This window comes from Acomys minous (assembly GCF_964271855.1).
Source record: "Acomys minous genome assembly, chromosome: 10".
Lineage (NCBI taxonomy): Eukaryota > Metazoa > Chordata > Mammalia > Rodentia > Muridae > Acomys > Acomys minous.
In genome coordinates this window covers 5000201-5021991 of record NC_140491.1, presented here as the reverse complement: position 1 = coordinate 5021991, position 21791 = coordinate 5000201, and the positions used below count along the sequence as shown (strand labels likewise).

The window sequence follows — 21791 nt, the reverse complement described above, 5'->3', positions numbered from 1 at the left end:
CTCAGATCTCTTTCTATCTGGGCAACCCAGGAGAAGGTCCCACTCACACCAAGGCAGGGGCTTCTCCAGTTAATCCTTTCTAGCCCCGCAGACCCACCCAGAGAGGTATCTCTTAGTTAATTCCAAATCCTATCAAGTTGGCAATCAAGGTTGACTATCCCAGTATCCTCGAAAGAATTTGGATTTCATGGGCAGAGGGGCCGTGAGTTGGAATCCTGAGCCTGTACTTAAGAGTTGTGTGACCTTAGGTTAAAATAAAGCTTGACTTCTTTCTCTGTAATCCCTAATTATCTATGCCATTACCTTTGTTATTTCTGTTGCTGCATCAGCTGAAGAGGAGTCTAATGATTGTTAGGATAAAGGAAAACCATGTTGCGAAAGATCAGAACAGACAGTATTTTTATTTTTATTTTTTTAACAGAACTAATCCACTTTATTTTTCTTGTAAAAACCTTATGTGGTAGCCACAGCTGAAGCCTGGGTCCTCTAAACAGACACTCTGGTGTGGGTTTTCACAAGATGATCAGTGAATTCCTGATAAGGAGACTTGGTGAACACAGTTTCTTTCCAGAGGTCAGGTGTCAGGTAGCTGTAGGTCTTGGAAATGGCATCAGAAGTGGCCTTGGCAAAGTTGCCCAGGGTGGCAGTACAGCCCCTGGCTGATGTGTAGCAGTCATCAATACCGGCCATCATCAGTAGCTTCTTGGGCACAGGAGCTGAGACAATGCCAGTGCCTCTGGGGGCAGGGATGAGACGCACCAAAACAGAGCCACAGCGGCCTGTCACCTTGCATGGAATAGTGTGTGGCTTGCCAATCTTTTTCCCCCAGTAGCCTCTCCGCACAGGGACGATGGAAAGCGTGGCCAAGATGATGGCCCCTCGGATAGCAGTGGCTACCTCCTTGGAGCACTTAACACCAAGATCAACGTGACCGTTGTAGTCCCCAATAGCGACAAAAGCCTTGGACTTGGTGTCTGCTTCTGCACTGGCATGATCTTGAGAACCTCATCCTTTAGGGATGCGCCCAGGAAAAAGTCAATAATCTCGGACTCCTTAATGGGCAGGGAGAACAGATAAATCTCCAAGGACTTGATCTTCATATCCTTAACCAGGCGGCCCTGCTTGGTGACGGGGATCCACTCCTTGTCTTCGGCTTTTCCTCCACGAGCCCCGTGGCCCGGCCCCTAAGGCCGCTGGCTGCCTGCCGAATTTGGCCACCACCCCCCCCCCCCCCCCCCGCGTCCTCCGGGCCCTCCCGCTGCACCGGCGTTGTTTCCCGAGAAAGAAGAAGCCAGACAGTATTTTTAACCAATGTCCCTTCACTTCTCACTACAGCTATGGCCTTGCTACCCTGTCCCCTCCCTGGGCAAAGTCCTGCTTTGCTGGGACTGAGGGTTTCCTCAAACACAGGACTCCTGGCACTAACGCCAGGATAGTTTGGGCAAACACATATTGCTGACCAAGCTAGAGCCACTCCATGTAGCTGACGCCCTGGAAAAACAGCAGCTGGGATATTTCCCTCAGCTTCAGTGTCAGCACATCTTTTCTTGTTCCATCCAAGTCTGGAGGGAAGCAAGGAGAGTGAGAGCTGCCATTTCCTGAGCCATGCAACTCAAGCACCAAGTTAAGCAGACTTAGTTAATCCGGATGCTCTACTTCACCTGACACCTTGGGAAAAGCACTCTTGAAACTGATGCTGCTCTTGTCCCCATCTTATCAGCCAGAAAAGCAAGCCATAGAGCAAGTGACTGAGGTACATGTGGGGGAGTCACAATTCCGGGTCCTCTTGCTTCTACAGGTAACCCTTTGATCCAGTATTTCTCAACCTGTGGGTGGCAACCTCTTTGAGGGGGAGGGTCAAGTGACCCTTTCACAGGGGTCACCTAAGACCATTGGGAAACACAGATATTTACATTGCGATGCATAACGTAGCAAAATGACAGTTACAAAGAAGGAACAAAAGTAAATTTATGGTTGAGGGTCACCACAACATGAGGAACTATATTAAAGGGCCACAGCACTGGGAAGGTTGAGAACCACAGCTGTAATTCATGTCGTCCTGCCTCTCGTGAAAGGGTCTCTCCATCAACAAACACATCTCCCCCTTGGGACAGAAATACAAAAGAGCTTCTGGTTTCAGGAGTCTGAGAGATCCTGCCATGGGCACTGGATTCTGTGGTGTGTTTTATGAACATTTCTTCCTGTGAAAATAATACAGTATGAAATTATCACTGGCTTTGTCTTTGCCCATATTCTCTGAAGATCAGCTTTGTTGTTACAAGTTCAGTGAGATATTCCTGGGGAGTTGGTCAAGTTGAACTAAAATATTGAAATAGATGGTTTTAGTCAAAGAACAGAGGTGCTACATAGAAGAGGGCTGAACCCCATGTTCCCATCTGCTTTTAGGAGGCAAATAACTACCAAGGGATTGACAGCAACTTTAATGTTTGAACAACCAACGTTGGGGAGCCTTCCCGGGGCTATTGCATATTGTGTCCAAGTGGTCCTGCCTCCCTATTTCAGACAGCTAGCTCACTACATGACCAAGTACAAAGTGTGTAGTGTTTCGGGGCCTCAGTTTCCCTTGTGGGCTAATCGAATGACTTCTGAGGTCCCTTCTAGCTCTAAAGTGACACTAGACAAGGAGCTACAACTCTGAGACGTCACAAATCTACCATTCTGGACAAGTACACATTAAACTGTTTAGTACTTTAACTTAGGAGGCCAAGTCAAGAAGATTGACAATTCCAGATTAGCCTAGGCAGCAATAGTGAGGTGAAGGTGAGTTTTGGCTCAGGGGGAGGGAGGGTGGAAGAAAGCAAGAGGAAGAGTACCACACTAAACTTTATAAATATACTTGAAAATGAATTGGGAGATGTTATTTTTTTTTAAGAGAGAGGTATGACATGTGTTTGCTGCGTTGAGGCCATACAATATTGCCTTCTGATGAGAAATGACTAGAGTAAGCTGATAGCTTAGAAGATGTAGCCAACGTTTGTTAAGAAGTGAGGCGTGTTGTTTATCGGCAGCTGGTAATCTTTTAGGGAACTAGAAAGAAGAGCAGAAAAGAAGATGAAGCAGATGGGACAAATGAGGATGTGTTTACAGGCAGAGATGACGGAAGCAGGAGCCAGGCCACCGCCATCCAAGCATCCTCCAAGACCGGCATCCCTGCCTCAGTCGCCCACTGAGAGCCCTGCCCTCTAGCTGAGGCAGCAACAGAAAGGGCGTCCTTATTCTCTCTGCTTCCCAGCTATAGCTGTCACCCAGAGTTGCTAAGAAGCTGTGCTCTGGTGCACACCCCCACCCTCCTCGTCACCATCCAGCAGGCCTAAGCCAGCACTTGTGTTGGCACCAGGCACCTCCCAAGGACCGAACCTCCTGGCTCAGTGGTCTTCATAAGCACTCAGGTAGGAGAGGAAGCTGATGTACAAAAGAGAGAACGGTCGGAGAGGAGGCATGCGTGGAGAGGCAGAGCTCGGCTCAGTGGCACGCAGAAGACTGCCCTGCCCCCGCCCCCCCCCCGACATTGTCTCTCCTATGTAAATATTATTCCTTTTTTTCTGTGTGATTTAAATTGATTTAGTAAAGCAAATGACTCTCTCATGTAAACTGTCCTACTGTGTGACCCTGGAATAGTCTGCCCATTGGGACACCTGGGGCAGGGGGGTACCACTGCTGCAAAGCAAAACCCCAAAATGGTTATCTCCTGCCTCGGTTCCACACTGAGTTCATCATCTTGGTGGTGCTGGTGCTGGAACAGTCCTTAAAAGGGCCAAGCTCTGCTCTGTTAAAAACAATATGAATCTGTGTGGCAGATTGAAGTACTGTCCTCCTGAAAAAAGACTGAAATGTAGCTAAGTGGATGAAAGGAATTACAAAAAGCTTTCTGGGGCCAGTTTGAAGTAAGACACTGAGCTCTGCGATGCCAGTCTGTCAGTCACTGTGCTCTGTCTCCAACTCTTGGACCGTAATTTTGCCAGGATGAGTAGCATTTAGGGGACTATACTCTGCTGTACCATGCTGCACTGAGCTTCTATCTTACAATCTATAGGGATGCTCAGGCAGGCATGCATATATATATATATGGGAAGTGATTCTGACATCAATTTTCTGCTTGAACTCAATAAGGCCAATGTGTTTCCTTCCTTCTTTTTCTCATGCTCACAAGATCAAGAAATGCTTGGTGCCATAGTCTGCCCACATAGATCTAAAAATAGACACCTCCCCGGTGACTTGCAGCCAGGCCTGTCTCTTGCCATTAAGAACCTTTTCTGCAAACAAAAGCAAAATCCATAACACCAACCTCATTGCTGCCTCTCGCAAGCATTTCCGTACAGAAGCGGGGCATCCCAGGCCGACCGTGTAAGCCTTCCGGAGGGGCGGATGACAGAACTGCCTCTGGCTGCAAAGAGCAGCAGCTTAGGTTGATGAAGACTGCCCACTCGCTCATCTCACACCTCCACCTCCTTCTGAGCCAACTGGTCCACAGCGGTTCTGCCCAAAAGAACCTCCTAGGAGGACGAAAATGTGCTACATATGCATGTCTAAGACACTGGTCACTAGTCAGTCACACATCACAGATGAATGGTTGGAATGTAGCGTGTATGATTGCTTTTTAAAATTCTAATTCATTTAAAATTTAATCTTAATAGCCACGTACGATCACATCTACAATGTTGGGCAACGCGGGCCAGAAGAAATGTTGATCTTTGGAGCCAGGCAAACCTGGGTTCAAGTCCTGGCTCTGCTGTTCGCTTGGCACGTCATTCACTCCAAAGCCTCAGTTGCCCCAGGCTCTGAGCGGATGCCTGAGTGTTTGCATAGTAACAAACGCTGAACATATTACATTCTTCTGTGTATGCGCCTCATTAATAAGTGAGGCACAGTCAGATCAGCTAATAATAGGATGGAATCATCTTGACAACATACTGTAATAACAGCTCTGAATATAGCCTCGCTCTGAGCACATCTTCCTGCGTTGTACTCACTGTTCTTGCAATGATATGACTGACGCCTGAGTGGTGGGATGAAGCGAGGTGAATGACTAAGCACTTCCCACGCTCTGTTGGGGTAGCTTTTGCACTTCTCATGACTGGAGGCTCCCTTATTACAGATCTCAGGAACTTCCGCATACAGTAGCGTCTTGTCTTTCCTCAGGAAGCAGGGACCTTCTGCCTTTTCGCCTCAAGGAGAACCTCTGCAGCTTCTCTCTGGCCTGTCGTCCCACTACCACTGTCTGTGTGCTCTGAGGCTGTTGCTGAATAGAACACACAGCTCTGCAGCATCATGACAGCCCGTCCTGTAATTGAGATGGCTTTAAGATGACTAACGGGCAGGTGACAGTGGTGTTTGGATATACTGGGAAAGAGACAATCCCAATCCTTGGTGGGACACAGCAACCATCAGATGTGTTCCTTTTTGCTCAGAATGGCACACAATTTTAGATCTACAAGTTGCTTACTTCTAGAATTGTCAACTTAGCATCTTCAGATCAAGGTTGACCAAGGGTAACTGAAACCTTGAAGATGAAGCCGAAGATAACAGGGTCCGAACGTCCACAAAAAGCTCTTGGTACCTTGCTACTAGACATGCCTAGCTTCCTTTCTATCAGAGTAGAAATAAATGTTGATTAAACCCATTCCCTGTCCTGTGATGACAAGTCCTCGGTAAGGATGACACTTTGCCCACTGGTGTTTGAAATAACGATTCTAAACTTCAGGTGACTTTGTTCCCCCTACCCCAGAGAATGTGGCAGTATCTTAGGCTGTTATATAAATGAGAAAATCTTACTGGTCCCAACTTGAGACATGGCAAGGGTTTCTGTAAAACATGTCCCGGTGTGCACGACTGCCCTCCCCAATTCCAAACAATGGGTTATCTGTACAAAGCACCAACCACGCCAATGTAAAAAACAAAAACCACAACTCTGATTAAGTAGAAAACTCATCAGAGATCACTGAGATGCTGTCATTTAAAGCTTTTAACCTGCAGTCCCTCGGTTCTTCCCTGCACTCTCCACTATGGCCACTGTTCTCCAAATCTCTACTTTTCATCGACTGCCCCAAGAAGGCAGCTTTGTATGAGGAATATACGGATGTCTCTTGTTCACAGAGGTAGACTCACTTCAAGCAACATGGTGTGCCCCCTGCACTTTATTCCTTCTACGGATTCCTCCTCACTCCTTAACGCTTAAGCATGACCCGTGCCACCATCACTCCCTGGTCCGTCCATCCAATGTCACCAAACTCTGCCATCCCCCACAGCCCCTCATTTTGCCACTTGTGCACCTGACACTTGCTTATTTACTTAGAATGGATGGTCCTCTGCAGGGCTTTAGCCGTCCTCATTAGTGCCCTCCCCGGCAAGACCCAGAACTGTGCCTGGCATACAGCTGCTATTTAGGAAATATTTATTGAATAAAGGTAAAGGAATATTTCCATCCCAGATCCTCTAACACTCATATTTCAAGTAATTGTATACTTTTCCTAAGTTTAAGAAATGTCTATAAATCTCTTGGTGTTCTCTATAATGGGATCTGACCTTTGCCTGTTAAATGCATAATAGATGTACTTGAATTTAGGGAAAATTAACAAAGAATTAAAAAAAAAACTATTTTAACTGCAGCAAAATGACCCTCTTCTTTTGTTCTAAAACACCAAATGTTCTCTTACAATTATTTCTCCTAACATCTCAGTTTTACAGAACTGTGCACAGAACTTTGGACAATTTTCTTAAACTTGGTTTTGAAACTGTACAACGCACTTTAAAAAAAAAAACAATCATTTTATAGACTGTTTCCTTGGCAGAGGAAATGCTGCCAAATAGACAGGATCTCCTCTCAGTAAGGAATGGGCAGAGGGAGAGAGAGAGGAAGGGAGGGAGGGAGAGAGGGAGGAGGCATCTGGTCCCTTCGGGGTTCTAACACAGTCCAGGACTGCAAGGCCTGGCAGGCAGCAGCAGTTCCAGCACAAGCTTTTCCTGCCTGCTGCTCTTTCTCCCATCTGTAAAACAAGAGGCCGGATCCTGAAGACCTCTGTCAGGGCATATGGTCCTTCAGAGATGCATGTGATAAGCACGGAGCTTGATCCATCTTCTCCATCCTTCTTGTATCCATTCAGAGACAGAGGCAGCTGAGTGCCTGAGCCTTGGCTCACTTTGAGCCACTCCTCACCCACACTGAGGAAGCTGTGAAGTTTTTCTCTGGGTCTTTTTTGACTGTCTCTTTGGCCCTGTCCCATTTTACCTCCATCTCCCAACAGCATTGGCCGAAAGGAAGTGAACTGAAATCAACCTCTTTTTTTATTTTTATTATTATTATTATTATTATTATTATTATTATTATTATTATTATTATTATTACTAAGGCAGCAGTCAGTCAAAATGCAAAACTCTCTGCAGACAGAACATTTTTTTGGTTCTGTTCCAGTTAGACCTTGCTAGAAATTACAGCTTGTATAGTCCTTAAAGCTGTTTGATGTACCTCCTAGGACAACGTCAAAGCCTGCTGAAGGCTAATTAATTGCTCACAATTACTGGACTGATTACATGGTTTTCTTCCTCTATGAGGAAAATATTCTTGATTATCCTAAGTTCAGAGAGCACAGTATGTCTTCTTTTGACCTAGAAATTAAGCTCCCGACGCTTTTAAGTTATCACAGTGCTTGGTACTTTCCAAAGCTAAGACCGAAGATGGTAACCTTGGTAACCTTGACAACGGCCGGTGCCATCCTTATCTTCTCCATCACACAGTGAGCGCTTCAGCTTTGTTTAAGTGGGTGGTTCCTCCTGGACAGAGAGCCAGGCGGCCTGACCTCTAATGCTGGGTTTATTTATAGTTTAGGCCTAACACTGTGCCAAAGAAATAAAGCATACAGCATAAAATTGTCTAAGTAGTCCCAGATTTTTTTTTAAAGGCAGGTTCTCATGTGGGCCAGGTTGGCCCTCAAAGTTGATACATAACTAAGTATTTCCCCTGATTTCCTTGTCCTCCCGCCTCTACCTCCTAAGTGCTGGAGTTACAGGCACACACTACCATATCTAGTTTACGTGGTGTAGGAATCAAATCTAGAACGTGGTGCAGGTTAGGCAAGCATTCTCCAAAAGAGATACAGCTCCAGCCACAACCACATTTTTTTAAAGTAAAAAAACAAACAAACAAACAAACACAAAACATATTTAATGATATATTTTACTTAGGGTATGCAAAATACACTCTTCGTGCAAGTTTCTCATTGTGCAATCAGTGCAAGAAAGTGTTAGTAACATTTTCATACCCTTTTCCTCATACAACCCATTTCAGTACGGCCTAGCAACATTTGGAGAAATGGGATTTATTTCTCAGGGTGGTTTTGGTGGTTTTCAGCAAAACTTCTTAGGAAGTGCACAGACTTCTCAGGCACCCCTCCCACCACACATGTGCACAGCAGTGCAGTAGCACATCTGCTACAGTCAGAAGCCTACACTGTTCAAATTTTCACCAGCCAGTTTACACCAAGCTTTCCTCCTGCTCGTGTATATCCTACGGATTGTGGCAAAATATATAGTAATGTGCACCTATCATCATAACTACTGGCAAGATAGTCTTACTATGCTAAAAATGCTCTAAGCTCTATCATCTGTACATGTGTCTCTCCTTATAAACCCTGACAACCAAGGCTCTAAGCTCTATCATCTGTATGTCTGTCTCTCCTTATAAACCCTGACAGCCAAGGCTCTAAGCTCTATCATCTGTACATCTGTCTCTCCTTATAAACCCTGACAACCAAGGCTCTTTGCATCTTCGTGGTTTTGCTTCTTCCGGATGTTCATATAGTTGGAATCAAATCTGTAACCTCTTCGAGTGTTTTTTTTTCCCCTCACTCAAATATGTGCATTTAAAATTCTTTCAAAATGTTCCACACTATTGCATAACAAAACATTTCCTGGGGAGATGCAACATATAGGCCTACTCACCACCCCAGATAGGCAGCCCAAGACACGACAAAGTACGGGTGCCTCCAAAGTCCAACTCGGTGAACAATGATTTTCACTGGACCTACTTACAGGAATATGGCTGAGTCACCAAAGCTGGGAACCTGGAGCATACTGCACATACTGAAGGCAGCTCAACAGGTTGGGGAATGTCCCTTTCGAATGATTCAGTTGGTCTAAACCTCTTCCAGGAAGATAGGCAGGTCTCAGAGTCTTCTCTACAGCTTGGTTTGTCTGAGGGTCTTCAGTTCCTCCGAGTGGGGCTCTCGGCTTCTATTACTTACTCTGGCAGGGAGGGATCCGGTGAATTTACTCAGTTTCAGGGACTTCCTGAAGCTATTTTGAGTTGTTTACCTTCCTGATTAAGGAGCTTCCCTGCAGGATAGAATGTTTCAGTTGCTGAGGAAACTGTCACATAACACATGGCCTGCCAGTTGCTTTTTTCTTTAAACAGTGAGCAGTACCATCTGGATACACCACAACTGAAATTATTTTACCAACCAATAGGCATCATGTTTGTTTCTAAATTTTGAAAACTACGTGTAAAACCACTGCAAATACTTATGTGCAGGCTTTTTCAAGGACATAGTTTTCATTTGGGTAAAAAAAACAAGAAATGCAATTTCTGGGTGACACGTAGGAGACTGTTTAATTTGGTGGAAGGCACTCCAGCTGTTTCCCCCACCACCACCTGTTCTGTTTGCATCCCCTCCTGTTCTGTTTGCATCCCCTCCAGCACTGGCTGAGAGTTCCTGCTGCTTAGCATCCTCATGAGCATTTTGCTATGCAGTGATATCTTTTTGGGAGCTGTTATTTCCTAATAACATATAACCCACAGTATCTTTTCTTGCCTTTATCTTCTTCAATGGGTTGTCTTTTAAGACTTTTGACCTATTTTTTTTTTATCATTATTTGTTTTCTTACCCTGGTAATAGGACGCAGCTATTTGTCCCTGAAATGAGACCTCCAAAAGAAAATACCAAATCTGTGGTAGAATACAGGAAGATGGAGCCCAGGGAAGAAACCTGGGATACTTTAAAGACTAGGGACTCTAAAAATCAAGTGGTGGCTGATGTGCAGGCGAATGACACTACAGAAGGGAACGCTTTGACTGGCAAAGACAGTCGTGAATTGGCTTCCAGATCAGCTGCCTCCCAGATAGCTCCAGTAAGTAAGTAAACAATAGGGAATAATCTCAAGTTCAAATTGTCCCCAGCTCAATTCGTGGTTTCTCTCCTTCTGCCCCCATCCTCCTTTCTCACTCACAAGCCGGAAACCTCGACTCCATCTTCCTTCAGTGCCCAGCACCAGCCTGTGGCCAATTCCGGCTGATTCTATATCCTAAATTGCTCTTGCATCTGTCCCTTAGTGTCATCCCCATTTCATCATCCCCTACCTGGATCACTGCCACGGTGCTCTAACTGGCCTCCCTGTCTCCAGTCAGGCCTCGCTCCAGTGCGTTCTGCACACTGATGTCACGGTGATCATTTAAAAGGTAAATCTGATCATGTCACTCCTCTGACTTGAAATCCTTCAATGACTCACCATTACATTCATAATACACTCCAACCTCGATGTGGCATGCAAGGCTTCTTTCCTTGCCCGTCCCCCCTAGTTGGAAGAGCGTATCCCCTGAGCTCCTGGCTGCAGCCACATCAACTACCTACCAGTTCTCCAATTGGTCTCTCTTGCCTGCTCACTTTTCCTCATTCTTCTTCTTTTTTTTTTTAACTACGCAAAAACCAGACATTTTATTGTATTTTAATATAACTGAATAACTTCAGGGTTCAATGCAGCAATGGCCCTGGACAACTTATCTTGTGTGGCATAAAAACTGTCTAGGTTGAGAAAGTCTCCTTGGGACCCTATGTCTGAGGAAGCCACAGTTGTGTTCACGGTTACACAGCAGTGCTCCAGCCTGGCAAGGGTCTTGACTCTTGACCTCTGAGCCACAGCTGCCTTGCTCTTCTGATTCTTCTGACTCCGCAGCACATCCCTTAGTTCCATGGGGACATGGGTTGGCGTGCCCACTTGGGTAGCACTCACTTCAACAGAACTGACGTTGGAGCCAAAAGGCTTGGCTTCCCTAATGGTAGTGGCCTTTCTGACAGGCACGGCTGGGGGGCATCCTAAGGGAACAGGCCTCTTCTGGGCCTACCTGAAGCAAGAGAGTGGGGGAATGGACTTTTGGGGTCCTGATGCTGGGAGCAGGCTAACTTCCTGCCTGTGTTCCGCGAGATGCTTTGATGGGCCGAGGAGGAGGAAGAACATCTGGGAAGGGTTGGAGGCCAGAAACCGGCATCAGGGGAGGAGGCTTGCTCACAGTGGGGGTAGCTGATGGAGCCAGAGTCTGTCACTGTACAGATGCTTCCCCTCACTCAGCAGGAAAAGACGATGACAAATGCTAGATGGGGCAGAGTAACTGGCCAGGTGCTTGTGGGCCAGGAGGTCATCCACCAGCTCTCTCTGGTGAGAAATTCCAGCACTTTGTTCAGCGAAGAATCTCTTTGCCACCAGCGCCGGCATGTCCTCCAGGGCCATATGCCAATGTGGTTTTGGTGGATTCACGAAGGTGGTTACGACGCAGGAGGAACACCACACAGTAGACTGCCCCAGGAGCATACAGAAAGGGCAACCATCATCTTTAACACCCTGCAGTGCAGGATCGAGGTTTGATTCCAAGGCAAGGCGAACTGCTTCCAATATAAGACCTTGATTCTGCAACGGCGGCTGATGGCTGTTGTGTAATCCCTCTGGTCTGTGTCCATAGAAACAGTAATGCAATCTGAAGGTTTCTCTTGATCCCACGCTTTCCGAAGAACTCGGCTGACGTGCTGGAAAAGCTGCTGAGTGTCCCTGCCACTGGCTTTCCCCTCCTTCTTATTTTCAAACTTCTACGTGGTCTCCTTGGCTTTCCCATTACGCACCTTCCTTCTCTCTCTTCCACCTGGCTAACTCCCGTCTTCCTAAGACTCATCACAGTGTCTCCCGAGCAGCCACGGCCCCAGCTCTGAATTTGCCCATCTTCTTTACACAGTCACCGTCAGTTATACTTCTAGGGCTATGTTTTAAGTGTTCTATCTTCATTCATCCATCTCGCCCCAGGGTTTATGAACTCCCTGTGGTCAGCAATCATGGCTACCACCGGTGCCTCCCTAGAACTTGCTCTGTGTTTGATAGAAGGTGCTAGATATATTTTAGGTGATGAACAGGCAACCAAAGGCCCACCCAGAGCCTGAGAAAGACAGGGCGGGGATCTGATAGTGTCTTAGTTAGGGTTCCATTGCTGTGAACAGACACCATAACCGTGGCAACTCTTATAAAGGGAAACACTCCACCGGTGGTGACTTACAGCGTCAGAAGGTTAGTGCACTATTGTCATGTGCTGGAGACAGAGCTGAGAGTTCTACATCTTGATCTGCAGGCATCAGGAGGAGACTGTGTCACCCTGGACAGACTTAAACATACATGAGACCTCAAAGCCCACCTCCACAGTGACACACCTCCTCCAACAAGGCCACACTTCCTATAGTGCCACTCCCTATGGGCCAAGGAGTCAGCACGCGTGTCTATGAGGGCCGTTCCTATTCAAACCAGCACAGATAATATCACCCAAGGAGTCACTGCACACTTGCAGCTGATTATTATTTTAGTTTTTACTACTATTACCATCGATCCTCATATTACATGTTTAGGCCAGAGTCTGGCCTTTGAACAACTCCTACCTTTGCTGCCTAGCAGGCTGGAAAGAGGAAGACCTCATGGTTAGGCAGATAAGTGAGGAAATGGATAGATGGATGAACGCAGAGTCAGGAAAAACCAAACAAATACAGCAGTCCTTTCTCCAAAATACCATTTTCCCCTAGGAAAAATAAACCTGTAAGTTGCTTCCTGATCAATAAATCAAGTATAAGTCACATATAGGTAGACCCAACGGACTAGATGCGTGGAGAAAACACAGGACTAGCACCCATGGATCTTTTTAACTTTACTGGATAAGTTTGTTTGTTTGTTTTCCATTAAAACTAAAGATGAAAGAGGTGATTTGGATTTGCATAGAGTTTTCATTGTCCTGAGAAATTTGAGGATTCAGATCTCAGCTGTTGTTTTGTTTTGTTTTGTTTGCTGTGGTGGACTGTGCTGGCAGCCGCTTTCAACTTTTAATCTCAGATGAAATGTCGTTTTAAGATTGCATCCATTCTGCTCTTGCCCTAATTCTGGGGTGTAGGATTACAAGTCAGCAAGCTAGGAGAGAATCCACACATGTTTGCATCCTGACATCATCGTATTAAACAAGTGCTCTGTGCTTCATTGGGTCCTCAGTTGCATCTTTATGTTGAGCTTGAAGAAGGAAAGGTTACTCTGGTCCTTAATCAACCTAAACTCTTTTCAATGAGATACTATTGTTTCATAATGTTGCTAGGCAACTTACCATGAGGGTCTATTGAATGTGTTCCTAACAAAACTCCTGAAATCTGGGGAGGGAGGAGAAGTAAGGTTTCTACCAATTGGGGTGGCTCCTCAAATCTCTCTGAAAGAGAGAGAATAAAGTAGAACAAAACTACTTTGAACATGTCCTGGGGAGGGTGGGGGGCAGGGGGAAGGATCATTCCAGGTGAGAGTCATCATGGGGAGGCCTTCGGAGTGTCAAGGAAGCTCGGGCCAGGGGCTTTTAAATGAATGAGCCTGCAAAGGGAAAGGAAAGTATTACCACTTTCCCGCTCATCATAATTCAAGGAAGAAATGCTGCTACCCACAGCAGAGCCAGTCCAACCTATTTGTGATCTGGTGGCTATCGTGCCAAGAACAACTTAATTCGGGACTCAGGCTAGTGAGCTCATGCTTGGCTAACCTTCCAAGAGCCTGATCCCAGGGGAGGGCGTTGAGAAATGAAGTTCCTCTTCCCTCGATGTTTTAACCCATGATTTCCATTTCCTCTGCCTCTGCCTGGTCTGCAGTAGAAGGGGAAGATTGTCCCCTCGGGTTGCCTCACGTGGCCGTCTGTTCCATCACTATCCATCCGACCATCCACTTTCATCCTAGACTCTGCGCTAGGCACTGAGGGGTTGACAATGAGCAACTATGTTGAAACGCTGTCGCCTCAGGATGTATATAACGTAGAGGCCGCTAGTCAGCGGGGTGAGGGGAGCCTGAAGAAATAGAGCTCCAGGCTGAGAGCTAAAGGTCAACAGGGTGAGTCAGGTCAGCAGGTGGAAGCGTGATGAGGGATCGGCCGTGTGAGAGGAGAGAGCAACTCATTGGAGGAGCCAAGAGGATCCCATGAGACACGGACAGAGAGGTGCTGAGGAGTAGAGGGTTAGGTCGGGAGGAAGACGCGGGCTGACCAGGCAAGACTTGTGACCCACATCAAGAGTTCCAGCTGCTGAGCTGAGATCGGTGAGAAGCCTTTTGCAGTAGACAGAGAGTAACGTGGAGATGCGCAACTGGTCGACACAAAGACAGTAAGAGACTTCAGACCTCTCCTTCCTCAGTGGGACACCCAGATAATGCTCCCTCCTCCCTGGGGACAGAAAGAGCATAAGTGCCAGGGATAATGGGTAGCTAAAATGAAACTGTGCTTTCTGAATGCAGCAGGACAGTTGCATAGAAGGAGTCATGGGAGCTGTGACTGCACGCACAAGGCCTGAGCAAGATCAAACCAGACAAAATCCCAGCATGGATGGCAGAGGGGCTCACTAAGTGCGGTGCCTGGCTGAGGAGCTACTGGCAACTGAGGCCTGATGGGAGCAAGAGAGTCAGTTTTCTCCAGGAATGCAGATGCGGAGGGGCTGCCCAGGTGCCAGTAGATGGGCATATACCCATGCACGTATGGACAGCACACACTCAAATACATGGGCATATACCCATGTACATATGGACAGCACACACTCAAATACATGGTCATATACCCACGCACATATGGACAGCACACACGAAGCATGGCTCTCTACCCATGCACATACGGACAGCACACACGAAGCATGGCTCTCTACCCATGCACATACAGACAGCACACACTCCAGTAGATGGTCCTATACCCATGCACATACAGACAGCACACACTCCAGTAGATGGTCCTCTACCCATGCACATACAGACAGCACACACTCCAGTAGATGGTCCTATACCCATGCACATACAGACAGCACACACTCCAGTAGATGGTCCTCTACCCATGCACATACGGACAGCACACACTCCAGTAGATGGTCCTCTACCCATGCACATACAGACAGCACACACTCCAGTAGATGGTCCTCTACCCATGCACATACAGACAGCACACACTCCAGTAGATGGTCCTATACCCATGCACATACAGACAGCACACAGTCAAATAGATGGTCCAACACCCACGCGCATACAGACATCACTAAATGAACTCAGTGGATTTTAAAAAATGAAATTGGGAGGAAATAATTATGGAGCTAGGAAGGAATTGAAGGGGAGAAAACAGGAAGTGCACTCAATCAAAGCACATTATATGCATGAAGGAAATTCTTAAGCAATCAGTGGTATTTTGTAGACATTTTGTCTTATTGTTTTGTTTGGACATTTTTTTTCTTTCTGGTCTTTTGCTTGTATATTATGATTTTGAATTACGTGTTTTTAACAGGTTTGAGGGAGTTCTTTTTCTTTTTTCATTCTGACTTGTTTGGATTTTTGTTTGTTGTTTGTTGGTGTGTGTGTGTGTGAGAGAGGGGGGGGGGAGGAATTGGGTGGGAGTAGGTAGGTGCAGGATCGTGGAGGAGTTGGAGGAGGGAAAACAGTGATCAGAATATATTGTATGAATAAAATGCTTTTCAATAAAAGAGAACTTAAAGAAATTCATGAATAAACATTCTTAAATGTTTAAATTAAAAAGGAGTGGTTGGATGGCATCATGTTAATCCTGTCATTCCACAGGGCTGGCCAGGACATAAGCCAGGGCAGGTTTTGCTAGAGTTGGCGAGCTCAGGTATTAGGCTTTGTGATAGAAAATTTTAAATTTGCCTTACAGAAGAAGCTTTTCAGTTTCAAGACGTCCCATTTATTAATTGTTGATCTTAGAGCAGGGTAGGCTTCTGGGAGGATATGGAGGTGACTCTAACTATGACTCCTAGTAGCAGGGGTCATGAAGACTGAAGAGGACGCCCCCTAACTAGACAGGACTTCTAGTGGAGGGAGAGGAACGTCAACCCACCTACAAAAACTTCGGACCCAAATTTTACCCTGCCCACAAGAAGTGCAGGGATAGAGATGGAGCAGAGATTGAGGGAATGGCCAACCAATGCCTGGCCCAACCTGAGACCCGCCCCATGGGAGAGAGCCAATGCCTGGCCAGACCTGAGACCCGCCCCATGGGAGAGAGCCAATGCCTGGCCCGACCTGAGACCCACCCCATGGGAGAGAGCCAATGCCTGGCCCGACCTGAGACCCACCCCATGGGAGAGAGCCAATGCCTGGCCAGACCTGAGACCCGCCCCATGGGAGAGAGCCAATGCCTGGCCCGACCTGAGACCCGCCCCATGGGAGAGAGCCAATGCCTGGCCCGACCTGAGACCCACCCCATGGGAGAGAGCCAATGCCTGGCCCGACCTGAGACCCACCACATGGGAGAGAGCCAATGCCTGGCCCGACCTGAGACCCACCACATGGGAGAGAGCCAATGCCTGGCCCGACCTGAGACCCACCACATGGGAGAGAGCCAATGCCTGGCCCGACCTGAGACCCACCACATGGGAGAGAGCCAATGCCTGGCCCGACCTGAGACCCACCACATGGGAGAGAGCCAATGCCTGGCCCGACCTGAGACCCACCACATGGGAGAGAGCCAATGCCTGGCCCGACCTGAGACCCACCACATGGGAGAGAGCCAACCCCTGACACTATTAACGATGCTCTGCCAAGCTTGCAGACAGGAGCCTGCCATAGCTGTCTCGGAGGGGCTCCACCCAGCAGTGGATCAAAACAGATGCTGAGACTCACAGCCAAACATTGGGCAAGGCGTAGGGAGTCTTGTGGAAGGGGGGCGGGGCAGGGAAGGATAGAAGGACCTGGAGCAGACAGGAGCTCCACAAGCCGACCAACAGAGCCAACTAATCAGGGCCTAGAGGGGCTTGAGGAGACTGAAGTACCAACCAAGGACCACGCATGGACTGGGCTTAGGCCCCCTATGCAGATGTAGCCAATGGGAGGCTCAGACTTCATGTGGGTCCCTAGTAAGGAGGGAGCAGACTCTGACATGGACTCTGTGCCTGAGTTTTGATCACTTCCCCCTGGCAAGGCTGCCTCGCCAGGCCACAGAGGAAGAGAATGCACTCAGTCCTGATGGGACTTGATGAGCTGGGGGGGGGGGGTGAGTGGGGGGGCTCCCCTCTTCTGAGGAATAAGGGAGGGGAGGTGGAGGGGAGGGAAGGGAAGAAGGGAGGGACCAGTAGGAGAGGAGGAAAGGGGCGACAATCGGGATGTAAAGTGTATAAATAAATAAGTTTTTTTAAGAAATTTTTTTAAAATTTTCGATATTTTTCCAAATTGATTAGATGCTACAATACTTAGATGTTTCAGCACAGGCCTGAAATATGAGTGACCACTTCAGCTCATGGCAATCATAAAGGTGAGCTTGGTAGCTCCCCACAGGGGAAATCAGTTCCATTTATTTTGCTGTCCTCATCCTAACGGTCCAAGGTGGTCTGCCTCGACACGTTGAGCCAGCTACAGAGCAGAAGGGAAAGACAGAAATACGTGGCTGCTCTTGAAGAGCATGACCTTGGAGATAAACCCACGGTTTCTGATCATATGCAGTTGGCCAGGACTATTCTGTCGGCTTCTCATGCTTACCAGGGAAGCCAGGAAAGTAGTTTTTCTCCTAAGCAGCCTGCACCCACAGCCTTAAGGTCTCCTTCTCCCACAGAAGGGACACCATATTGGGAATAAACCCAGCCATCTGTTAGGAATAGACCAATGAATTTGTTCACCAAGCACAACCTGTGTGCCTTGTGCTGTTCTGTGTGCACAGGTCACAAAGACAAACAAGACACAACCAGAATTCCCTTTGGTGCAATAGTCAGGGAGGAGGTATAAAGGTCTCACCTCTTCCCAGCTAAATCTGCATCTCAGAGTGAGAGGCTCCGCTACTGGGATCTCTTTAAGGCTCCTGAGTGCTTCCAGGGTACAGTGCCTTTCCACTGCTGCTTTGTAGGAGAGAGTGGGTGGGCGGGCCACTCCAACAGGAGGCTGTGGTAGAGGAAGGCGCAGCCCTCCATGAGAACACAGGGACTTCCGAGGGTCTCTCAACAGACAACGGACACATGAAGATACTTGATAAAATCAGTGCCAGTGTGCCAGCTAACACGCAGGCACTGTATAAAGAAGGGAGCACGTGCCGACGTGGGTGAGCCACTGTTAGAGCCTGGAATGAGACTCCTTTTTGCAAATTACATCAACCCATAGGGCAGAGTCAGGCTCCAAGTAAATGCCCCGAAACTACTTCCAATGTGCAAATTACTAAATACTTGACATTTTATAGTTGGGCTCCTCAGAGACCTTTACATGTACCCCCTGGGAGGCACAGTATCTTTCTCTTGGAACACACGAACATTCCAACCCTACAGAATAGATGCCAACTGTGTGCCAGGTTGAACAAGGTCTTGGAGGTCCCCTGCTCTGTCCACCTTTAACCCTTTAGTTCAGTAAGTTCTCAATCTGTGCGTTGCTATCCCATTAGGGTTGACCAACCCTTTCGTAAAGGCCACATATCAGATGTCCTGCATATCACATGTTTACATTACAGTTCACAGCAGTACAAAATTGAGGTGTGAGGTAGCAACAAAAATAAGTTTTCCATACCGTGAGGAAGTGTGTTAAAGGGTCGCAGCACTAGGAAGGTTGGGAACCACAGAAGGCCCAAAAGTAAGGATGTGGTTCCTAAGGGAGAGCAAGTGAGTGAGGGAAACCTGGTGGCCCAGACAGCTAATGGTAACTGCTAGGCAGGATGAGAGGTCGTTTGCTGGAGGCTAGGATCCCCTCAGCATAGGGTGGAAGTATTTCCAGGAATTCCCTAAGCTTGAACTAGTTCCTTATTAGGAAAGGGCCGTGCCTGTAATCTTCCCTGAGGGCTATGTGGTGCTCTTTACAAGATCTGGGGGTTACCAGATCAGGTGGAGAGAGAACCCCGCTGAGGAAAGGGAGCCCACCAACAGACGGAGCGTAAAACAAATGGCTATCAGTAGAAGTCAGATATCAACCTTATCTGGCAGAGTCCCACCAGAAGACGTCCGGTTGGATATTGGTTTTGTGTCTGCCATGGTCAGGGTGCCCCATAGAGGCCCAGAATACCAGCTGTAGTTACATGCACCCTGTTAGTGATGCTGACATTAAGGACGAGGCAGCAAACACAGGAAAGGAACTAAGGCATTAGTGACGTAGAGGAAACACAGGACAAGAGCAGCGAGAGAGGGAGGAAGACTTCCGGAAGTCAAGAGGCAGAGTGGAGAAGGCTCACGCAGTGATGAGCTACCGGGCTCCTGGCCTCAGCTCTGGAAATGTGCCTTTCCTCAGTGGTCCCCCTTCAGGCTTCCCTCGCCTTTGACCCTGGCTGAAGTTGCTGGAAATGACAGAGCTTGTCTTCATCCCAGAAGGGCCAGAACTTTTCTAGTTGAAACCTTGATTTCTCAGGACAGAGTCATCAGGGGAGCCAGGAATGTGCTGAACATGGCTGCCACCGATGAATGCCCACAGCTGGCCCAGGAGAGAGAGGAAGGGCCAGGCGGGAGCTACTTATGTCAGACTTGTCTGTGGCCCCTTCTCCAAAATGAGAAGTAGACAATGGGATGCCATTGTGTATCCAATCAACTCCCAATTATCCAGGGGCAGCGTCGCCACTCTGTGGGTCCCTCTGCTGCCTTTGACTTCCCTCCAGCTGTCTGCCCTTTGACCGGCCTCCTGCCCATCAGAGCCCAGTCAGAGGGTGGGCAGGTGGAGGCAGGGGGGGAGGAAGTGAAACTCAGATCAGTCATTTTATGGCTGATCCTTAGGCATTCGCAAGAGAAGAATCGCTGGTTAAGCCCACGAGCACGGCTTATTTGGGGTTTTAATTCTCAGGGCCGGGGCTCACCCTTTGTTAGCGTGGGTAATGGGTAATGGTTAAGTTGATATTTATTCTGTCTGTGGTGCCTCTGCTGTTGTATCTGCCTTGCTTCATTTTAAAAATACTCTGCATTAGTAAAAAAGCTACACTGAGATGATTTTCTTAATGCACTCGGACTCCCAGCGCTTTGGCGTAAAACCGGCATCGGCGTTCCCCGCTTGGGAGTAGTTTCAGTGACTACACAACACAGGGTTCGTGTCGACAGGAAGATTTCCAGTAAATGCTTTAAAGTTACATTTCACAAGCAGTCTAAACCTGAGGCAGACAGGGGAATGGGTTTAACGCTCCTCCCCAAGGTTCTGAGCAGTCAAGAAGAAGGGGGGGGGGGGTCCTCACCCTGCTCCCTCCAATGGGTTCCTTGGCTTGGAACATTATAGTTTATTCATGAGAATGAAACAAAGTTTGTTCTTTGCTGTACTAAAGTGAGGAAAAAGTTGAGCCTATATGGAAGAAAATAAGTCATTTTGTTTGGAGGAACCGTTCGAACTCACATCAGCACTTAAAGAGAAAACTTAAAGCTGTGCAAGCCAGGTGGTGGTGGTACATGCCTTTAAACCCAGCGTTTGGGAGACAGAGGCATGTGGAGTTTTGTGAGTTCAAGGCCAGCCTGGTCTACATAGTGAGTCCCAGTACAGCCAGAGCTACATAATGAGACACTGTCTCAAAACAAAACAAAAAACAAAAAAAAAAAAAAAAAAAAAAGAAAAAGAAAAAAAACCTATGCAAAAATAGGACAAGACAGATGGCTTGGTTTTATTACCAGATTACAGTATTCGATGGGGGGAAATTCTATTTATATTTATTTATAAATTTATCTTTATAGATTTATATTTTATATGTATTTTTAAATATACTTATATTTATTTCCATGGTTGCTTTGTTTCCTAGGGCCTTTCTTTGTGGCTATCCCATGGTGTTTTGAATCCTTCAGCATTAATGTATTTTTTAGAAGAGAGGAGCCCGGCACAACTAACCACCGCACAGTGAGACTGAGAGGCGGCCTGATTGAGGCTCAGACTGTGGGGTCAGAACAGAGGAGTGTGAGCTTGAATAGGAAAGGAGCCAAACGCAGGCCCTGCCAGTGAGTGTGAATCTGCCCTCCAGAAGCCAAACGCAGCGCCCTGCCAGTGAGTGTGAATCTGCCCTCCAGAAGCCAAATGCAGCGCCCTGCCAGTGAGTGTGAATCTGCCCTCCAGAAGCCAAATGCAGCGCCCTGCCAGTGAGGGTGAATCTGCCCTCCAGAAGCCAAATGCAGCGCCCTGCCAGTGAGGGTGAGAGCCTGTGGCTCGACCACAGGGGCCTGGATTTGTCTCCTGACTTGGTCACAGATTTCTATGCTGTTGATAACTATCCCTGGACCCAGTTACATCATCGAATGAATAGGAGCAGCAATGGGCTAGCAGCTCAGCAGGGATAAAGTAACACAAGCATGCTAGCACATGGCCTCACACATAGTGTGAGCCCTCAGGGCTGTCCAGCATAGTCAAGATTTGAATTTATGGAGTGGACTGAAAAATCATCAATTCCCGTCAGGAGTCCATGAAAAAAGGAAGAGTTGTGAGAAGAAAGGACCCCAATCTCTTCCGCGGCAACACGCTGGCTTATGTATTCATAGATGAAAACCATCCACCTGAGTGTGTTGAAGGTAGATTCTAAGCCTTCCTGGGGCAGAAAGCCTTTCTTGCAGACC

General features: G+C 47.5%; 1 pseudogene across 1 annotated transcript in view; it reads right to left on the bottom strand.

Moving 5' to 3' along the window:
- Nucleotides 1–509: 509 nt before the first annotated feature.
- LOC311606498 (small ribosomal subunit protein uS5-like) overlaps nucleotides 510–21791 on the bottom strand; it is a 55313-nt pseudogene continuing 34031 nt past the window's right edge. The window contains exon 3 of the transcript in view: nucleotides 510–1184. The product of the transcript in view is annotated as a small ribosomal subunit protein uS5-like (transcript). The remainder of the gene's footprint in view (nucleotides 1185–21791) is intronic.